The sequence below is a fragment of the Falco punctatus genome (genome assembly GCF_963210335.1).
Source record: "Falco punctatus genome assembly, chromosome: 10".
NCBI classification, from domain to species: domain Eukaryota; kingdom Metazoa; phylum Chordata; class Aves; order Falconiformes; family Falconidae; genus Falco; species Falco punctatus.
This window is the reverse complement of record NC_137590.1, coordinates 4,545,737-4,567,368: the sequence shown is the minus strand read 5'-3', so window position 1 is coordinate 4,567,368 and position 21,632 is coordinate 4,545,737. Positions and strand designations below refer to the sequence as shown.

The window sequence follows — 21,632 nt, the reverse complement described above, 5'->3', positions numbered from 1 at the left end:
AGGTGGCTCACACTGACAGCGATCAGATGTGACTGAGCAGACAGAGGGAAGGCAGCACTAGTCGTGGGAGGGACATGCAGGTGAGGTTTCTGAGGCAGGCTGAGGTTTCAGAATGGCTCATTCTCAAACAGGGAAGGATGAAGCAGGCTTCGAGCAAAAATGTCAGCCTGTCTGCTCCCATGTCTGTGTTCACATTTGGTGTTTAAGCCTGGCATGTAGGTGATGTGAATATGGCATTCAAACTGGCTGAGTTCATGTCCAGTGGATCCTTGCTAATGTTATACAGAAGAGTTTCCTAAACCACTTGAAGGTGATTCAGTACTCCACAAACTGCAATCTGGTCTATAAACACACTGATGTAGAGGATTTTTAATTCTAGTCCAATTATCTAAGAAAAAAAAATAATAGACATGATTAAAAAATTGATCATCTCTACTACCTTAAAGGTGTAAGTCAATAAGTATTCCTTTCTAAAGAATGGTATCAACTTCCCTGACATTATACATGCCTCAATATATATTAAACTAATTTATACCTACAGCATACAGCTATGTAAATTTGGGAGCAAACAGAAATGCTGCTGCGAGCCTACAGAACTGTAATCTTTAAGATAACAGCACGATATTCAGAATGGGGACTGATTCTGCCCTTTTAATAATTCTTTTACATACCTGAAAAAGAGGGGAAAGGCAAATATTCATGCCCCTTTAAGAGCCCCTCCAAAAATAAAGATAAGTATCTAGACAGAAACACACACAAAGAGATTATCTCCGCTTGACATAAACATTTGCAGTGTAAGTAGTAAGATACACACACAAAGAGGAAAAAATAAATTAGATAAGTCATAATAGTACTATAATAAAACTATAAAGCAGGAGACTGCTCCAGGCATTTGACATGCATCTTGGCACTTTTAATGAGGGGAAACAAAAGACTCAAAGTGCATTCTCAAGAGCTTGTGTGTGTGTGTGTGTATGTGTGTGCATGTGAATGTTTGTGCGAGAGGGAGAGGAGGCCGTGATGGTTCTCGGGGGGAGGAGGATGCTCACCGAGGCCCATCAGGTAGCAGTAAATCTCCGCTGTCGGGCACACCCCACCTTGCTCCTCACGCTACATTAGGCATGTTGTACTCCCTTTGGTTTATGGAGGGTTGTGGTGCTAAATGAGATAGAACAAGAGCTGCAGTATCAGGGGATCTAGTGACTGTCTCCACCAAGCAGCTCCACCAAGTGAGGATTTCTCCATTTGTTTCTTCCTTGGAGGATTGTGCCAGGAAAGGAGTCAAACACCCCCCCACCCCCCCAACTCCTGCAAGTGATTTATGCACACCCCAAGTATCTGGTTCTGTATTCTGTATTCCAGGCTCTGGGAAAGGTGTCATTTATCTCACCTGTCACTAAAATGCAGTTCCGTGACTTCTTTCTTATATTGTTAGCCTCTACTTTGCAGAGAAGCAGAGCATCTGCAATTTCCTAACAAATCCTTGGCATTTTTGGATGGACGGGCCACATGGCAGCGTTCTTTGGAAAAGCAGAAATATGTACAAGCATACCTTAAACCCACGGGCTGGAGTGTAACACACAGAGCTGCTGCTGCCCTCTGGCATTCTCAGCCCCTCCTGGAACCCGCTTTTATCCTATCTTTCCTTCAATATGCTCCAGCTGCCTCTTGACCTTTCAGTATTTTAAGTTGATTCTTTTTCATTTTTTATTATCTTTAACTAACAGCCACAGTTTAGGCCACCACTGTATTATTTTCATGCTGTAAAAGACCAAGAGCAAGTTCTGCACAGGAGACTAGGCCATCCAGGAATATAGGTGGGCAAAAATCCAAACCCAGATAGTTTGCTAGACATTCATAACCTTTCAAAACATGTTTTCATGTCTCATTGGGGCAAAAAATAAAATCTTTTTAATGTAAAAAAGAAATGAGATGGGATGTTAGAGTAAACCAGCAGTCTGTACATTTTTAATGTACTAAATATGGATTCAAGGTCTTTCTGGAAACTAAAGATGTAGCTTCAACCTTTGGTTTTCAAAGCACTTCATTATGGGACTCTAATCTGTCTGATAGCTGCTGAATTCTGACCAATATCATGAAAACGTTGCCTACATTAGGGAAGATATCTGCACTGAGAAAAACACACTCAGTAAGAAAACACAACCTGAACTAGACCTGCAAGATGATCAGCTTGGTATTAACCACCACATCTCAGAGAACTCGCGGTGTTACTGTCAAAATCTCACCGAAGTTCACCTATAGATGAAGAGGAAACAAATTTATCAATTGAGAAAGCCAAAAAAGGAACTTCATTTTACCACCACTTACTCCAAGATCATCTACATCACATGCAGTTCCAGTTGCCTCAGAGAAATGTAACAGCAGAACTACAAGTACAACAGAAAAAGCAACAGGGTTGATCAGAGGTGTACAGGAAGGAGCAGACAGACTAAACAGACTTCTAGAAAAGAGGGATGACTAAAGAAGGACTACAAGAGAGGTCTGCAAAACCAGAGTTCAGTAACAGCTACAAGACCATCAACCGTATGAGGACAGCTGTTAAGAAATGCTTACTCACTGGTTCTAATGAAGCAAGAGCTAGGGATTACCCAATGAAACAGAGGGCTTCAAGCTACAAAAGAAAGGAACTTTTCACTCTATGTGTATTTAAACTGGCACTTGTTGCTAATGGGTGTTCTGCAGTCCAAAAAAATAGTGGCACTTCAAAACCAGAAGACACTGTAAAGTTTCATGGGGCCAGGTTGGCCCACATGGACAGTAACTATTTGCTGGGAGCCTGGGGTACCTCTGGACATGCAATCGTGGTCTTGTTGCTGGAAAGGGAACACCTGTCTTGGATGTCACATGATTTTGCAGCAAAGCTTAGTGTGATTGCAGGACAAAAGTAACCAAATATACCCCAAACTACCTGTCTGCCTTCCTAAACACAAGACAGGCATAGACAGGCAGAGGTCTCAGCTGTGCAGGGAACATCAGCCAACTGTGGGACACCTGAGTTTCAGCTGATCCTGGGAGGTTTTAGCGTGTAACCTCCTGCACGTCTCATTTTATCTGAGAATGCCAGGACCTTCCCTTGGTCAGAATTAAGACTTGCTGGAGCTGTATGTTTGTTGGACACATATGACATGGTATCTAGAACTCCAAACTGCTAACCACCAGCGCCACAGTAAACTTTTAGCTTAAGTATGTGTGTATATATGTATCTCAATCAGAATTTGCCACTTCAGGAATGCAGAAATAGTATAGATCTTTAAAATGTCTACCCTGATTCTAATATAAATCCAATTTTGTTGGTGTTGGGGAAGAAAAAGGAAACATATTTCACTGTCACCCTAATACCATGTAAAGTTTGTTTAAAAAAAACACAATAATCAAAAGACCCAGGATGAAGAAAACCATCAGAGAGGTTTAGTTCTGGTTTCTTCCCACTCTCACAATGCCGTTCGTTCACACAGAAGAAACATTCTCTACAAATACCCAACTTATTGCATATCCTGATGGCTATAATCACCCATATGGAGGGCATTATGATAGCCCACCAGGACAAAAATAAGGAAAAAGATTTAGAGGCAGTGCTCAGCAGAACATACAGTATCCCACCCTCTTGCTTCCTGCCCATCTTGGTAAGAAAGTATTTGCTTGATTGCTTTAAGAAGTCCTTGGCCACACCTCATTTAACTTATTTTCCCGATCAATCAGGTCAAGTCCCTGAAAAAATCCCCTCAGGTTGCCTTTTTAAACGTTGACTTCTTGCCTTTTAAGCAAACAAAATAGAAGTTTCCTTTTCAGCTGGCATGAGCTGGAGTCCAGATGCAGGGCTCCAACCCAAAAACAGCATTCAGCAAAGGACCCACATACCAAGCAGGATGACTGATTTTTGCCTGCACTTCCCCTCCCCTTTTTCTCGTGCCTTGGGAAATATTTGGGATGCACAAGTAGACAGCCTTTTTTAGACATCGCCTGTTTCTAGGACGAAAAGAGTAGGTGAATGGATACAATAGGCCCAGAAAGTAGAGCTGTTTAATCAAAACCAGTCACGAACAAAAGAAAGCCAAGGAGCCCAGGAGGATAATTATATTTCACACATCAATTAACATTCCTTCGCTGCCACTTAAGAAATCCCATTTAATTGTTCTGCCTAAGTCCTGATTGTATAAGATGTCGTACAGAAGGTGAATTGGCTACAGTGGAGGGTGCCATGTTATAGAAAGTGTACAAAGCTGTATCAGTAGAAAGTCTGTCTTTCTGGTGTGTTAACCCTGCCTGGTCACTTGCATGGATAGCACTAATGCATACTTTGCATTTACGGCATCACAGGCAGTGATCCAAAATCTAATCTCAGCCACCCTATGGTACTTACGGCACCAGCTCTTTATATTCATATCACAATGGCAGCTAAAGGCTTCAGCAGATCTATATAAACATAACAAGACACTTTCTACCTGATAATCTTAAAGGAAAGGAAAAAAAGCATGCCTTCACTAAAGGCAGGGAACTCAGCCTTGGACAAATTGAGCAATTTAATTAAGCAAGGTCATGAGACAAGAGCTAGGTAGTGGCCTTATATTTCTGTATCTCAGTTTCTTAATACCAGATATTATTATTTCAGTGGGATTTCTAAATACTATAGTAACAGAAAAAAAAGCAATCATCACCATCATTCTCAAATCCGTTTTTCATTTAAAGAAGAGGGAGTTTGGGAAAAGGTCAGTATGCCTGGTGTTTTACAAACATAAAATACATTTTTCCAATGTACAGAAACATTAAAAAAGGAAAAGTTTGAAAGCTAAACAAACCGTTTCTAATGGAAAACCTGTGAAAAAGCAAGCCAAAATACTTTTATGGCTATTTATTGGAACCATTTAAACATTACATGGTGGCAAATCAATGAGCAACCTCTGCCAGCCCACTGGGTCATACCACAGGCACCCTCCACAGCCCAGCACAGAGACAATTCCCAAACCTTTACTCCCATCACACTGCAACCCAACTTCCTTCTGGGGTAGAGATTTCTTAGTGGATTTTTGTTTGCTTTTTACTAATTAGACTACGTTTTTCAGAGGTCCTCCCTCAATGCCCTATGCTGTCATTCCCGTAGGAGCACAGACCTGTCTTCATAGCAGCCAGCACAGCAGCTTGCACCAAAGAGTTAAGCCAGGATGGTTCATATTTGCCATTTCTTCTCCCTTCCCCCAAATTCTGTCAAAAAGGACTTTGACTCTTTAATTGCATCTGCAGGGGCACTTCTGCTAGCATAAGCGTGTTGATGTGACATCCAGATCCTATTTTTTAAAATCTTCTTAACCAGTTATGCCAACAAACAACACATTTACAATTAGAATAAGCCTCAAATATAGACTGGATAATAGATACTATTTAATAAATTCAAAGCATACTAACACCAGGATATCTACAGAATATCTACAGAATTACAGATTTATGTCCAGCCACCCAGAATAATAATTTTTAAAAGACTTACAGGAAAAATAAATTAACTTCTCTCCATTTAATAAGAATAATGAAAACTGAATTGCTCAGTATGTCTTTATTGGGTGCTGTATATCTAATAAAAGAAAGCCATATTAAAGATACAGCACGTTGTTATTTTTAAGTCATGCGATTTTCTCTGTCACTAAGAAGTAACAGATTTTATAGAACAAAATAGTTAAAAATACATGGATTGTGACAGCCATCAAAAAAATGAGTAAACAGAAAATCATGAAGATTTTTTCCTGTTCTTTGAACTGGACACACTCTTTTTTCACCTAAATAAATACTAAATAGATTTGAATTAACTTAAAACACTACTACTTTTTTTTTTTTTTTTTTTTTTTTTTTTGATTAATTGCATGATCCTTCCACAAAGTATTTGACTCCTTAGGCAGTCTCACCATATGGACTTAAAAGTCTCCACGGATGGACTGCAGCTCCACCATAGATCTGTTTCAAATCAGCTCCCTATGCTGAGTGTCTGCAGAAGGAGCTATTTATGAAAAGTGACTTGGGAACTTCTGATTTGAATGTACCGATGTTTTAAAAAATATTTAATTGCCGATAAATTTCACATGCTATTATCAAATAATTATCCTTATTATACTTATCCATTTATAATAACACAATTCCATGCCATTTTTCATAACTAAGGGGTGGGATCTTTTAAATAAATTTAAAAAAAAAGAATTTTGGGTTTATGAAACACATCTTTAGAACACAGAGCAAATATTACATAAAATTTAATTAGCTACAAACTCGAGATAAAGAAAATACTATATCTTTACTTTGTTCATGAGGAGAGTGACACACAAGATAATTTTCTTCTTCAAGGCCCTCTGGTAAATTTTTTTGACAGGAGTGAGATTATAACTGAGGAGTTCCTTGCTCCCCACCCAGCACTCACTCCGCGAATTCATGCTGCCTTCACAAGCTTTATGAAGTTTCACTGTGCAGTGCAAGTGTGTTGAATACAATATAATCTCCCTGTTGCATCAAAACCAGTATTTTAAACAGGCCAGCTGGCTCCCCTCCTGACATTAACTCCTGCCAGGCTCCCTGCTGCATTTCCATGGTTAACACACACATAACGCCTTTCCTCTGAACCCTCAAATCTTCCTGCACAGCTACTGGGGAGGAGAGAAGATAGGAAGAGGAGAAAGCAAAGGCAAAGGAAGACATGTGAAGTAGTAAGTCACTGGGCTGGTGATGCCAGAAGGCGCTATGGTTAGGGCAAAAACATTCATAACGAATCGTTACATGACCTTCAGGGTGGTCATGACAGCCACAGTGCCCATATAGGACAAGGTAGAGATGAGCGCACTGGTAACGCTCAGAGCAGTACCTGCCCTGTTATCAGACTGCAGGAACCTCAGCAAGGAGTCACCCAAGGGCAGTGCTCCAGTGCCTCTGAAAAAATAGCATCCCAGACACTCACAGGCTACGGATTGGCTTTCAGTTTCATAGCCATCCTACAACACTTTGTAGCCACAGTGACAACAGGTCTGGCTATCTCGTCTCTGTATTTAAGTGTCCAGATCCCATTTACTGCCATGAACGGCATCCTGAAATCAACAGGAGTTGAGCTCATGCTTAATGCTTAGCATGACATAAAGTGATGTCCTTTAAGAAGAGAGACTTCAGATCTGATTCACACAGGTACTTGAGCTGTTTGTCTAATAAACTTGTAGCAAGTAAACAGAAAGAAACCCCAGGGATCACTTGAGGAAACTAAAGCAAAAGATGAACTTATACCATCATTAATGAGGGTGTATTAAAATAGAGGAGAGGGCCACTGCAGTGTTCCTTCTCTACCAGACAACTGCACTCCAGCTTGAAGGTGATCTATACCCACTAAACCATTAAAGCTTATTTTCATGTAGCCAACATTTTTGTGGATGCGGGTTTACATCTGCAATTTCCTCACTGAGACATGCAACTCCTTGTCTTACCCTATACACCCACCCCTCAGTCACAAGCCTTGTTACTGTTATTTCTGAAAACAGACTGCAGAGACATACATGGAAGTAAAGTTACGAGTGCAAAACTGTGTTATGCAAAGCTCAGGCAAGATTAGTGCTGAAGGGAAAAAAAAATAAAGGAAAAAAAAAATCAGATAATTTCTTTGAACCTCAAGTACTAGTGATTTGTTAAATCCGCATTGTAGTAGGTTAGAAAGTGAGAGTTTCCAAACCTGAGCTGCAACACTGAGACTGGCAGGAATTTCATAGTAGTAAAGTCTCTTTCCTCAAATCCACAGCAGAATTTTGCAGGATACCTCATCAGTAACACAGACTAGGGCAAGCATGTCAAACACATCCCCTGTATCTTCAGTGATTTCAGTGGAAGATCTAATCAATCTACATCTCTGCCCTCCTCTGCTCAATGCTTAGACTCCAAAAACTCTAAATATTTGAAGTGAAGGCTGCAATAAATAACAAACACCAGCAGTAATTAGGGACCACCATAACCCCTACTGCCTTCAGTTCTACATTCAGAGCACCTTTCCACCTTCCTTCTCAAATACAAGCATAGAGTGGCACAAACATTTAAATACAAGCAAAGAAACTAAAAGCCTCCAAGCGGGCTTTCTGAACAGTAAAGAATGCAGCCAGACAAAAGGCGCTTCCAAACAAAGGATAAGATTAATAAACCCATGACACATTAGTCATATCTCTCAAGGCACTACAGTGAGACGCTTGGAACTGCACTAGTGAGGAACATGTAAGGAACAGGACAGAAAAGGAGGATGGTTTCATGACTGAAGGACTTCACTGGGAAATGGAATGTTTGTTTTCTATTCTCAGTTTGCTACAGACCTCCCAGATGATACCACACCAGTTAGTTAATGCGTCCATCAGTTTTTTAAGCAGCATAATGGCAATAGCTTTTCTCTCCTCATCCCTGCATCTCCCTCTACAAAACCTCATTTTTTTTTTCTTTTTTTTTTAATCTTACAGATTGGACTGTAAACTCTCTAGGACTGTCACACTGCCTACCACAGACAGCACATCTTCAGTCAAAACACTATTGAAATGCAAAGATTTTTGATTATGCTATTTTCAGGAAACAGGCTTAGAAATCAGTGTCAGTCACAACTCAGTTTCTCTGCTTGTTATTATTTTTTACTAAAACCTGTTTTATTAACATACTTATTCATACAGAATAAGTTTTCAGACTTTTTCTTAGTGAAAAAAGCACTATTGTTTAATCATCATTTTTTTAACCCAAATTGGCCTCTTGTGTGCAGCTCCTGTATCGGGATACATCACCCTCTGATTTGGAAAAAGGCTGGATTCTCCCCGCTGTTGGCTGCTCTGAAGAACAGCCCTGGCCTGCTGCAGTCACATCAGGGCCAGCGAGGGCTGGCATCGCATGCCAGGAGTCTGGACCAAAGCCCAGTCATGTTTGAGCTATTAAAGATCTAAGAATGTAAAGGGAGACAGAAGCAAATGAAAAGAAAAAATAAATAAATAAAGGAAGGTGTTTAGAGGAGGGCTGGGAAAAGAAAAAATATGGGCCCTACTGGAGTTTAAAACTTTGTTCAGTGTCCAAAATTCAAAAACAGCTCTTCTGTGGGTTGGCTCCTGCTTCTCTGCAAACAAGCTGGCCCCGCTTATAACCTGTATTAATTTATGTAGCCACCAGCAGTGCCAGAACCCGTACAAATCCCTGCCCTGCTGTTTGCCGAATGTTTAAGAGGCAGATCATTTTGAGTGAATTGCTGGTCGACCACTTGTCAATGATCTCCTTTCAGCTACTCAGGACACCTCTCTCCCTCCTCGCTGCCTGTTCTCCAGCAGAAAAGTGCCGCTGTCCTGCCTGGGACAGCCCCTGCTGAGTAACCCCAGAGGCATTCGGGCTCACCACAGAATGTCCCTGACGTGCAGAGGGAGCCCAGTCTCATGGCCAGCTCCTCCCTGCATCCTGATAAAGCAGGGAGGCACAGGGAGGACAAACCTGCGTGGGGAAAAGGGACGGGATCCCCCTCTCTGCTCCCCCTTGCACGCTCTTCACTTGTACACCAGTTAGGTTTCATTTTTCAAACACACATCCTCGCTCAGAATGAATGCAGTGTAATTCCAATTAGCCTCCAAACCGTTTATTTATTATAGTAGAAAAAGATAATCTTTATTACGTGGCACGCTGAGGTCACCACTGTTTGAATTATGTGACAGTGTGCAGTGACTGCTTGGCAGATTGCTGTTAGGGACTAAGCCCTGCTCCTAAGAGCTTTCTTTTTCTCAAACGGAAACAAAAGAATTTACTATTTTAGCAAGTAATTGTAAGCAAATTTACACATCTTGTAGACTAGCCATCTAGTGTGGGCAAGTGTGACTTGTGTGAGTTACAAGACTATAATGGATGTATGACATCCCAAGGTATTACACGAGCTTGGTTACCCAGAGGAGCTGGAAGCCATTTACTTCTCCGCACCCCATGCAAAGACCTAAGAGGAAGCCAGTTGCTTTAAAATAAACCAACAGATGAGCAGCCACTTCCATTCCCGCTCTGCTCATAGCAGTTGTAACGTCACACCCACTGCTGCCTTTGAGGATACACATTAAAAAGCACCATTTCTTTTCAGAACACAGGTCTTTTTTTTTTCTTTATCACTATTAACTTTCTGCACTTTTTTTTCCAGGTTACTCCTACTAATCAGCAACTGCAAGGTTCAGACTGCTTCTCTCCAAAGGCATTCAGGTGGGTTTACCCAAAATCAGTTCTGTTCTTTGCTGTCCAAACTGCTGAGTCTTTCTGTATTCCCTTTCTGCCTTCCTTACAGTTGGTATTAATACAAACCTAAAAACATGGACAGTTCAGTGCAAATGCAAGAGAGCCATTAAACACTAGGCAACAATAGGTGCCAGAGTAAGGATGGAGCAGCAAACTGTTAAGATACTTAATTATGCCTCCGTTACTACAATGTTAGTGTTATGACTGAGGACCCAAAACTTAGACATGTGATTTCAGCTGAACATTTCACTTTTTCAGAAGCATTCCTGTTCTTTTCTTGGTTTGGGACCAACATTTTAAGTAACTGAGAAGCACATTAAAAAATCATGCCCATCAATAGTTTTCTCAGTGGATTCCGAAAAATGCAGGCAATTAGACATAGCATTCAAATTTTATAGCAGAATCATCAAATGTAAGTCTAACATACGATTTCAAGTGTCCTGTTGTTAACTGGATAAATACATTAAGTGTGCAAACAAAACCAACAATGGCAGCACAAGATGCCAGTGATCACCTACAGTTGTAGAACTACTCAAGAAACACAAAAAAAAAAAAAATTAACAAATCAATAATATAATGAGCTTTTCTGCTTCATCATGTACTAATCGGGACACTAACAAGAATCAAATTGGTAAAAAATATTTGGAGCTAGGAAAGACTCATTTCTTGTGTTCAGGAGGGAACTGTTCACTCTAGCATTGCAGTAGACACTGCTACGTTTGGTTCTTCATTTGCTAGATTGACAAAGTGAGGCAACCAATGTCATTCAAGAGCCAGATCAGCCTTTCAGATTACTGCATCGTGTGTGGTCTTTACGGAAACCCAGCTATTACCTCAATTTTAGACATTATCAAAGATGCTATATAATAATAACTTTTGCTGGTATAAAAACATTTGAATTGTAACAAAGCCATGAGAAAGCCTCAACATATGCCATGCCGCCTGGGAAGCAGGCAAGGACAGCCATCCAGCAATCTCCCAGAAAGCAGAGAGAGCCTCATGCAAGGAATCAGGGTGTGAAGTCAGCGTGCATCACAGCTCTAGGCACACCGAGCCCGGGGCTGCATTTGCATTTTATGCAACCTACAGGTGTGTTAGCAGTTCTGCTTAGCCCTAGGTGCCATAAACAATAATTAGGAAAAGAGGGGAGGAAAGGAAAGCCACCACCTGTTCTGAAGACTGGAGCCATGAGTCTAATTAGCATGAGAGGAGATTGCACTGTGCTCAGTGTCTGCTTGTCTGAGGCAGGCTCTTAAACTGTCCCTCTGCTGAAGGTCAGCTCAGAGAATGGCCCAGAGATTCCCAAAACACCAACAGGGATCACAGCTAACACCAGGTATTTTTGTCTGCTCTTCACAAACTTTTACAAACCCGAATTTCCAAAATCTCACTCACAAACTTAACCCTTTTGCCAGAGCATGAGATGTTGTTATTTTAGGCTTGTTAAATGATTAAATTGCACTCGGTTACAGCAGAAAGGCAGCAAATCTGAATTAAAAGTTAGGGATGGACAGTCTTCTGGGGTCCCCAAAAGTAAGAAAAGTTGAGGGTCCCTGACATCCAGGTATGGTTCTCTCTGAACTTCCAGGGCACATTTTATATGCCGGAAAGCTCTGGCCTCCAGCTGCTCCTCTAAAAAGCGCTGGTCTTCTAGGGAATGTCTGCCATGCCTGCATGAATGTTACACTATGCCAGGGCTTCCAGAATTATACTAACATGTATCAAAATAATATATATTATATTAGATAATATCTAGTTAGCTACCCTTCTTCCCTTCTAACTGCAGAAAGAAATTGCATGCAAAGTAGTTACATCTGACACGGAGTACACCAATGCCGCTTGCTCCAGAAACATACAAAAACATGCTTGACTCCCCAAATTTTGCAGTGGTTCATCTAATTTGCATGTACTGATGCACAAGTGTAACATTCATGAAAGTCTACAGTAGCAATCCAGGGTCTGGGCATTTGCACTTAGAAAATACACAGTTTAATATTGTCATTCATCAGTGTATTCCTGTTCACTACTAGCAGATTCAGAATTTGCACCACTAAAGAGCTTTTAATGTTTCTTGAGTCCTTCTGGAGCAGAAGCAGCTCTGAAAGACTTCTGTGCCTACTCTTACACCTTTTACATTGTTGCAGGCCATAAAATTCACACATTGCTGAAGCAATTGTGAGCTTGGAGACAGCATCTTGCAAAACCGGATAGACAATGCAAAAGCACATCTGCTTCTATTTCGATGATATGTTACCTTCACAAAAGAAACACTTTTTTCCTTCCAAGAGTAAAGCTTCGTACTTAGAAAATAATGCAAGCTGTAGCAGAGTTAATAAGTGAAGTGCAGGTCTGTGATTAGTGACTCCTTTTGAAATATCTTCCAGCAACAACTTGGAAGAAGTAATCCCCTAAATAGCACAGACGGCACAATGATATATCATTAACAGCATAAATGGGGCATAACTTCAATACAGATCCCATCTCAAGTATCATCAACATATTTATTCCTTAAAGAAATTAGGAAAACTTATCCAGCCATTTTTGCACATGCAAAAGTTGCAGTGCTCAATGTGAAGAGTTGTGCAGAATTTCAGAATCCAGGTTTGAAATACTCTGTAGTTGCTAGAAATGTATTTTCTTGCCACTTGGAAAGTGCTGGATTGTGTGTTTTTTTAATTCTATAGCTTGGGCTTCCAGAGGGTTTTTTACTCACATAATGCAAAAGAAATTGCTGGATCGACCGCTCAGCTCAATATTTTAAAGATACTACCATTTTTGACAGTCAACAAGAAACAAAAATTTCAGCCTCATAGGTAATATTTTCCAAAAGCCCTAAACACAGAAAGCAATGTCATAATGGAAGATGTTTTGCAACCTTAACTGCAGAGCGGTTGCTCCTGGCGCCTGCTCTATTACATGGACCTTCAGAGATGCATATAGCGAAGAGACACTATAGATTACAGTTGATCTTTTTTTCCTCTCTTTATAAGGAAAATTATATGCTGTAGTCCATCAGATGAGTTCCCTGGCTAGAGCTGTATCTGAAGGAAACTTTGTCCTCATACTGCAAAAAGGAAACCAAAAATAGAGGCCTTGACAGTCTGGGGCTTTCCTAGCAGCCCACTTATAATGGTTGTAGGACAGGACATGGTGGCCTACTTTTAAAAGGATATTTCTGCCAAGTCACAAAATAATAAAAAGAATTTATGGTATAACCAAAAAAATAAATATCTTTAGGTTATGGAAATTATGACTGATGACATCTCTTGTCCCTGTTGCCTATGAGCCATTTGAACGTATACAAGACCTTAATTATAGACTTGCAGTAACCGATCGGGCTTCAGGCATGCGCTCAGCCTGAATGGAGGAGCCGTCCAGGCATGGGAACTGACCTGAACCGAGCAGAAGTGTCAAGGTACCAGAGGGGATGCTGAACCCAGGAAAGAGGTTGACTTGAAGGCACTAACATTTGTCCCATGGCCTTTTAAGAGGGGCAACACGTTCCCACATACAAGTTTTTATTAGTTCATCCTCCATGGAAGCCAAAAAACTAGTGTTCCCTGGTCGTATACTTGCAAAGCTGAAAATGCAGCAAAATAAAAGAGCCAAAAAGACTAAGTTCCTCAATATAAACATGAAGTACTGAAGCCAGCAGAATTATTCCACATGCTTGTCCCCTCCAAAACGGAATAATTCCTCTAGCTTCCTCACATAGTAAATGCTTTTCCCTTAAGTAAAACACGATATAGAGACATGTCACTGTCAAATAAATAACGGTCTCATTTTCAAGACTAAGCAATTTGGGGGGCCTGACTTGAGGCATCTTAAAGGAACTCTAGTCTCAGAAATCACAGGCTCCTGCTCTCTGAAAATCAGATTACTTTAAAGCATTAATTTGAACAACCAAAGACCAAGGTGCTTAACCATGCAACTTTTCTGAAGGTCTCAGGTCAGAAGGATAAGCCATATGACTACTCTTCCATGCTGAAGGAAGCTCTTTACTCCTACAGTGCAGATCTCCTAAGAGAACCAGTTAGAAGAAAAATATTTGTAGAGAACTCATTTCATCCCAGAACAAGGAACTGGACAAAGTTAGCTCATAGTACTGAAGGCAGAGCAGGTGCTACACACACGGGGAGAGCTAGAAAGACATTTCCTCATAAAATGTGAGAAATTTTGTGTTGTTATTGTGAAAAAACTGAATGTTTTAATGAAATATGCCTGTTCAGTGCCTCCCAACAGAAAGAGAACAGGGAAAACAAAATCCTTTTTTTTGAGCTCTACCTCAAATGACAGTTCTCAGGACACCTGAGAATGCTCTTGGAATCCAGCCAGGCTCAAGGAAAGGAGCTGTCCATCTTTGAAAGTGATATCAATTTTCAAATAGAGAATGTCTGATTTTTCAAATACACTCTTGGCTTTTTTCTCTATAGGAAGATTCTATTTATCATTATCTCTTGTACTTTTTCAAGCACCCATCCAGACTACTGGGAAGATACAGTCAGGATGCGTACATTGTTAGCCTTGTTAAAGTTCTAAAATGTGCATTCACTTCCATTATTCAAGGCATCGTTATTCCCTTCTTAGAGGTCATCTCTTCTTAGACAATACTGTTAAATTACTCACAAATGGTCAGTCAATATGCAAGTGAACTTACAGGTGATGATACACGCAAAATCTGAATATTGCACATTTTCAAGGGCTAAAAAATCCAGTTCTAAAATTATCTTTGCAAACACAGAACTTTGCTCTGAAACAAATGCATGCTTTCTTCACAAACCAGACATATGTGACTATAATTAGTTGTTCTAAAGAGTGGAGACAGAGTAAATGCTGGCTGCCACTTCCCGGGTGAGGAAACTTCTCTTCTTCCTTATATATGTATGTCTCTCATGGAAAAAAAGTAAGAGTTGTTCATCTTTCAGGCTGGGCTTGACTGCAGCGTCTCTTGTGTCTTGCATTTCTAGAGACAACATGAATGCTACACTGTAAAATCACCATCTCACAAAATCAGAGACTTGCAGAAACAGATTTCTCAAAAATGATTCAGTTGTGATACAATTGCATTTGTCAGCAAAAACATTCCAGAAAGCTTTACTTAGCACAATTACTTATTAACATTATTTTACCTTAAAAGGGGTGTAAGAAACAAAGCTAAGCTCTATTCTTACCAAAACAATGAGGAGGAGAAGGGAGAATATTCAGCAAGATGACAAAGACCATCTTTAGATCTTTCTCAAGGGTGGAAGAGCACTACAGAAATACAGAAAGCAGACTATATAATCCTGTCTTGTATATGACTGTCCCACATCCCTGACTGATTCTTTGAAACCATCAAATAAAAGCCTGAACCTGTGGTAGAGTAGGGTCAGAAAAGGAGGTTGGGGAGGGAAGTGAAGCACCTTTCCATCTCCTTGAGGCCAGGTCAGGGCCACAGCCCAGCTGTCCTCAGCACAAACAGGCCCAGGGGCCGTCTCTCCAACGATCAACAAGTTCAGGTTCACAGAGGAAGGGACTCAGATGCCACCAGGCTGAAGTATTTTTGCCAAAATCATGAACACGGAATTGATTTCAGCTCCCAACCTTGCCTAAGGCATCTCAAACATCTCTTTAAGATGGTCCCTCACCATAACTGCAATGGTACCAAGTACACTTAAGAGGTATCTGGTTTTGCAGCCTGATATGGAATGTCAGAAGCAGCAATGGATTTTTGCAAGAATGGTTGAAATTTGACAGGAAACGTCAAACTCTGCGTTTACTTTAACTGGGAGAGAGAAAACTACACAGAATATTGGCTAAAGCTTATAAGATGGTGTCAGAAATGACACACAATGGCTCAGACCAAAAGTGACTGTAAGGAAATAAAACACAAGGAAAAACTGTCTTCACACCATGTGTAGCCAAGCTCTTGCATCAATGTCTATACAAACTTAGAGTTAAATACTGCAGCTGGACTGCCAGAAACACTAGCTAATTCTGTGGCAATAAGATGTATATCTATAGAAGCTAAAGCTGACTGGATTTCACTATACATGAAGTTATCACTGGAGGGAGCCTCTCCTTCGACATTTACTGTTATGGGTAACCACCCTGAAGTAATTCCTACTACAGCACACTTTCACTTTCCTTTGAAACATCAAGAATTGGTCAGTGCTAACATCAGTACGCAAAACTGAATGGAGCGACGAGTCCAAAGGGGAAAACCTGTAGGTGCCTAGCACAGTACATACACATAAATCAGTCCTCACAGACAGAGTATTTCTTTCTTTTTTGTCATTTTGCTAACTAAGAAAGCTCTTTAAAATTGGGGCTGGGGGAAAAAATAAGTTGCAAGACCAAAGGAGCACTGTGAACATCTACTGCAAACACCCTCATAAAATGGGTTACAGAGTCCCTCCTCCAATGGAGGAAGGTTGTGCTTCCCTTCTGCATAAGTAAATAAGATTTTGTGCAGCACCTTGAGGCCGACCTACAGCCTTTTCCTAAAAAGACTCAATCTCAAGTTAGAATCCAAGTGATGATGGATTTATCACTTCCCTTGGTAAACTGCTCCTATAGTTAATTAGCCTTACTGTTTAAGTCACGTCTCATTTCCAGTTTAAAAAAAAATGCTGAAGGCCTCATAATGTTTTTTTCCACAATGCGTGTCTGTATGTCTGTGTTTTTGTGTGTGCACACCCACACACAATTTGTTTAAAATAATGTTACTCTAACTCCTAAAGTAGGGTTCTTTTTCCACATACAATGTTGTATCATCACTCGATCTGAGAACTTGGATTTTAATACAAAACTGCTACTGGATTATCTAGTCGCATGGCAAAAAAAAAAAAAAAAAAAAAAAAGTTCAGTACCCAAAATCAGGCTTCCTGAGGCTGGGGACACGTAAACAAAAGCAAACTGACAGTCAGCACTTGGATTTCTCTTCGAAAATTAGAAGTTTCAAAAGGTGAGTATTTTCACCTACATTTTTAGGCACAGAGTTAAATGCACACATGTACTTCATCAGTTGATGCTGCATATTTTACATTAGAACTATTCAAAGGCTGGCCACCACTTATAATCATTAAATGTATGCTTATATACAAGTTTACATATAGGCTGTGAGGTGTCTTGAGGAAAGACTCTTCAGCCAACTTACGGTCAAAATTTTTTTTTTTTTTCTCATGGTCCTGGAGTTTTTACAGTTTTTCCTTTGTGATCCTGTCAAGCTTCTTATTATTAATTATCTGGAGACCTTTGAAAACGCTGGAAGACAGGGAGAGGTATGAGGGAGACTACAAGAAAAGAGAGATCGCTTCATCTCCGTTCCTGCAAAGTTTCTGCTGTCCAGCTGCAGTCGCTCTCACAGACGATGAATCATATGCCTAGAAAGAAACTACATATCTGAGTAAACCACATTCAGTTACTGTCTCTGTTTGGTTATATATTAGGTAAACCTAACCAATCAAAGCTCATCAGCTGACACAGAAGCCAGTGGAATTAAAACACAGACATACAAAAATCCTTGTAAATTATTAGTAGGGTCATACAAGGCCTTAAATATTGAGAAAAGCAAAACAATCTATTATTAACTGAAACACTGATAAAGTTTCTGCATAGTCTAACAAAGAAGGGAAAACCAGGAGGTAAAGTTTTCACGTTTTTGTGGTCAGTGGATTTTTAACCTGATATGAAAATGTTTGCATGCCTCCATGTCCTGGGACAACCAGGATTCAGAGAGACAGTTCAGCTGGGGGTAAACATATTAAAGGATCATGGACAAGGGGGAAAAATGAAGGCAAGCAAAACACTGTAAATTATTCTAGTCGTTTGTGAAGCGAGACATGTGTTTATGCAACATCAGAAGCAGATGAGTTGGCAACAGTTAGGCTGACCTGACCGGTCCAGCCTCCATTGTTTCTACATGCCCGACTGTTTTCACCAAACCTTTGTGATTTTCACTAGCAGGACATCAGAAACAAACTTTTCAAGTTCAAGCAGACTGTCTGGAGGTATGAAATTACTGGGAGGATTATCACAAAAGAATAAGCAGGATGCACTAGGCAAAAAAACAAAAACAAAAACACGTCCTGCTAAGCCTCCAGCAGAGGCTGGATGCAGGTAGTGCATCCCCAGGCTTGGTGGTGCGGAGGTCTCCCCTGCTGCTGCGCTGCCGGGCGGGTGGCCGGGGCGATGGACCCCGCAGCATGCCAGTTGTCAGAGCCTGCAGCAAGCATGATTCAATGAGCTTAGCCTGCTGGCGGTGGAACAGCGTCTTCGGGAAAAACTATGGCATTCTGTGCAGCAGTATGCAGTGTAACCTGACCCAGACAAAGCTTGTGTCATCTCAGGTCAGAAATTATAGGGAAAGAAGAAACTGTGGGTTTTGTTTGTTTATTTGGTTTGAATATGAGGCCAGTGCAAAGATCAGTTGTCAAATGGAAAACATTGGTTGAGAAATATTGAAGAAAGAAAACAGTCCCAAGGGAAGAGTCCTCTGTGCCACAGTCCAAAATCCACAGGTCCCCAATCTCCTTTAGGGCTCTATCTGGGCAGGTTTAAACCAGATTCCCTACAGATCCTAGAAAAACTGCTTTGTATTATCCCCAAATCCCAGCATTAGGCTGTAAAGCTGCAAGGCATAAGCTGGTTTGCATTGGAAAGAAAGAAGCGTCCCTTAACACCAAGTTATCTGATAACTGTCCTTTCCAAGGATACATAAACTTCCTGCTGAAGGAGCATCTGGTTCTGGCCACTGGCTGGAATGAGACACTGCGCTGAAGGAACCAGCAGCCTGATCCGGTAACACTAATTCCCGTGGCTCTGGTGAGCGCCCAGCAGAGATACTACTTGGAGCAAAGCATTTCCCCAGTCAAGTGCAAACCATATGTTGAAAATTAAAAGTCAGCTTCAAAAAGTCATGCGGCATGCCCCTGTGCTTTAAGAACAATAGCCTGGCCATCAAGTACATGCAGCAATGGCTATCAGTCTTTCATTTCATTCCCATTTTGAGTTGTCTTTAATAATTATTTTAGAGACATCATTGCCTTATCCACAGCTTATAAAATACTTCAGCATCTTCTGGAACAAGGTTTTGTTGATGCAGTGGGTCGAATGCCTCAGGGCCAGGCTCTGCACCCCATTCACTACCCAGCTACATGCTTTGATACGCTTTTACCCCCATGTGCAGTTCTGGGACAACCTGTACAGCTCTTTCAACAGCCAAACCTGGCCTGTGCTTTCAGCACACTCAGATGCACACAAACCCCCAACCTTGGGACCACTGTGAAGGTACATGCCTGGTGCAGCAAAATTTATCTCTCTTCAGCCTTTGGGGTGTTGCTACAAAACCAGCACTGGGTGGATAATGCGGTCAGGGATTTTGTAAGACGGCACTGATGCTGAATGTGATTTAAAAGACAGTCTGAAGCCAGGCTGAATCTCCAGAAAGAAAATGGGAATGCAACATGTAGGGCCTTAGGAGTGCGCTGAAGTTCAAACCCGCTCTTGAGATCACCCAGCACAACCCAGTAAGTCACGGAGCCCCAGCCTCTCAAGTGATGCTCCCATCTCTCCGCCATTCCAATGGGAACTTGCAAACAAGCCTAGAAGTGAAGTGCTGAATTCTTCTTGTGAAAAACTCAACCTCGTTACAACTGTCATTCAGCCTGTAATACCAAAGCATCACTCAGGTAGAAAGCAACATCAAACAGCTAAACAGGGATTACAAGATATAACAAAAGAGTGTTCACTTCTCCTTGGCAGATCTACCAAATAAAATAATTTAAATGAGAGTTCTGCCAGGAACAAAAAGCTGGTGAGTGGTGCAAGGCAGTGATGACTTGCCAGCCACAGGAACGTTGAATCAACATGTGTGTCTAAATATACATTAACAACCCAACACTGCATACTTAAATACAGCAGCTGAATCTATGCCGCTGGGCCTGATGCAGTTTCCATCACCTCCTATGTGAAACACAATGCAATTCATGGCAGCTTTACATACAGTGAATGTAGAGGAGGTGACGAGGTGTGATGCCTTTTCATTCCCCATTTGGAAACATAACATGCAATGAAAAGATGCTCAGTTACTCTGAAAATTAGGTTCCCAGTTTGAATTACTTTGTCCAGTAACTGAATCAAAGATGCAGCGTCCTATTCTTCAATTGCCAAGTAAGCCTGCCAATCAAATAACTTAATACTTATTTTAAATCAAATGTTATTGAAAAACACCGTATTTTTCAAGTTCCTTTGGTGTTCGTTTTGCATACAAAGGGCCCACTACTTACACTTTTTGCCCATGACATGTACAAGGAACACAGAATCATCTGCCATGGCCAGTTTGTCCACTTCCCCAATTTCAAGAGAGACTGTTCAGTTTACCCTTACTAACTTTTCAGACTACCAAGTCCTAGGGATTTTGCTGTTTTTCAGGGAGTTTGGTTTTGTGCTGGGGAACAAAGTCAGGGGAGGAACTGAAATAACAAGAACGAATCTGGTGACATTTACAGAATGAGATACAACTCCAAATGGAAACAATCACATCACTGATGGTCTGATCTCGATCCTTACTTTCTTGAGGCAAAAATTATGGCCAGTATTTTAGTTCTTAGACCCAATCTTCAAGTACTATAAACTCTTATAGATCCATGCTGGCTTACACTGGCAGAAGATTTGTGCACTACACATATGCCTGTGACTAATACATTTGAATGGCATGCTGAAGTCCAAGCAAGTTGAGGGAAAAACAAATTATTAGAGTAAAGGCACCCAGTCCACAGGCCAGCTGAACAATCCTTGAATGAAATCCAGAAGAAAAAAGTTTGGACTTAGTCCATTTGGAGCTCCCATGGGATGGGAGAACAAGCAGCAAATGCCAGATTGCAGTTCAACTTTGCTTTTATCTCTCCCACCTTGTTCCCATTCTCAGAACAGCACCAACAAGATGATGAATGTTATTCTGCAGTGACCCCTGCTCCGTAGAAACAGCATGGCAATCCCTCCCACCCCTTTCATTCCCAACCCCTTTTCTTCTCAAGAATCACTTTGAAGGTTTATAACATTCAGCCCTGAAGGCAAGAGGGTTTTTCCAATGTAAATTTCTTTTGGTCATTGCAATATGAACAGAAAAATCTTGGGCAGCTCTGTTCCACTACAGGGTTTTCATATTTCCTTTGCCTGCCCAGCTATTTATCATTTTCCAATAATCCTATGCCCTGGAGACAATAACACTCAGCAAATGGCCTTACCTCCCCTCCCCCTATCCCACACACAATAATGTTTCCATGCCTGAAAGTCTGTGTCCGTCAATGCTGATCGGAAAGAAAGATGTTTATCTCTACATACGGCAAGCCACAAAAGTTAGAGATGGAAAAAGTTCTATTAGATCATTGAGTCCAAAACTC

The 21,632-nt window shown here is 41.0% G+C and overlaps 1 protein-coding gene across 1 annotated transcript in view; it reads right to left on the bottom strand.

Moving 5' to 3' along the window:
* Positions 1-21,632, bottom strand: part of LOC308071089 (uncharacterized protein) — a 356,490-nt gene that overhangs the window by 158,188 nt on the left and 176,670 nt on the right. The gene's annotated exons all lie outside the window — the stretch shown is intronic.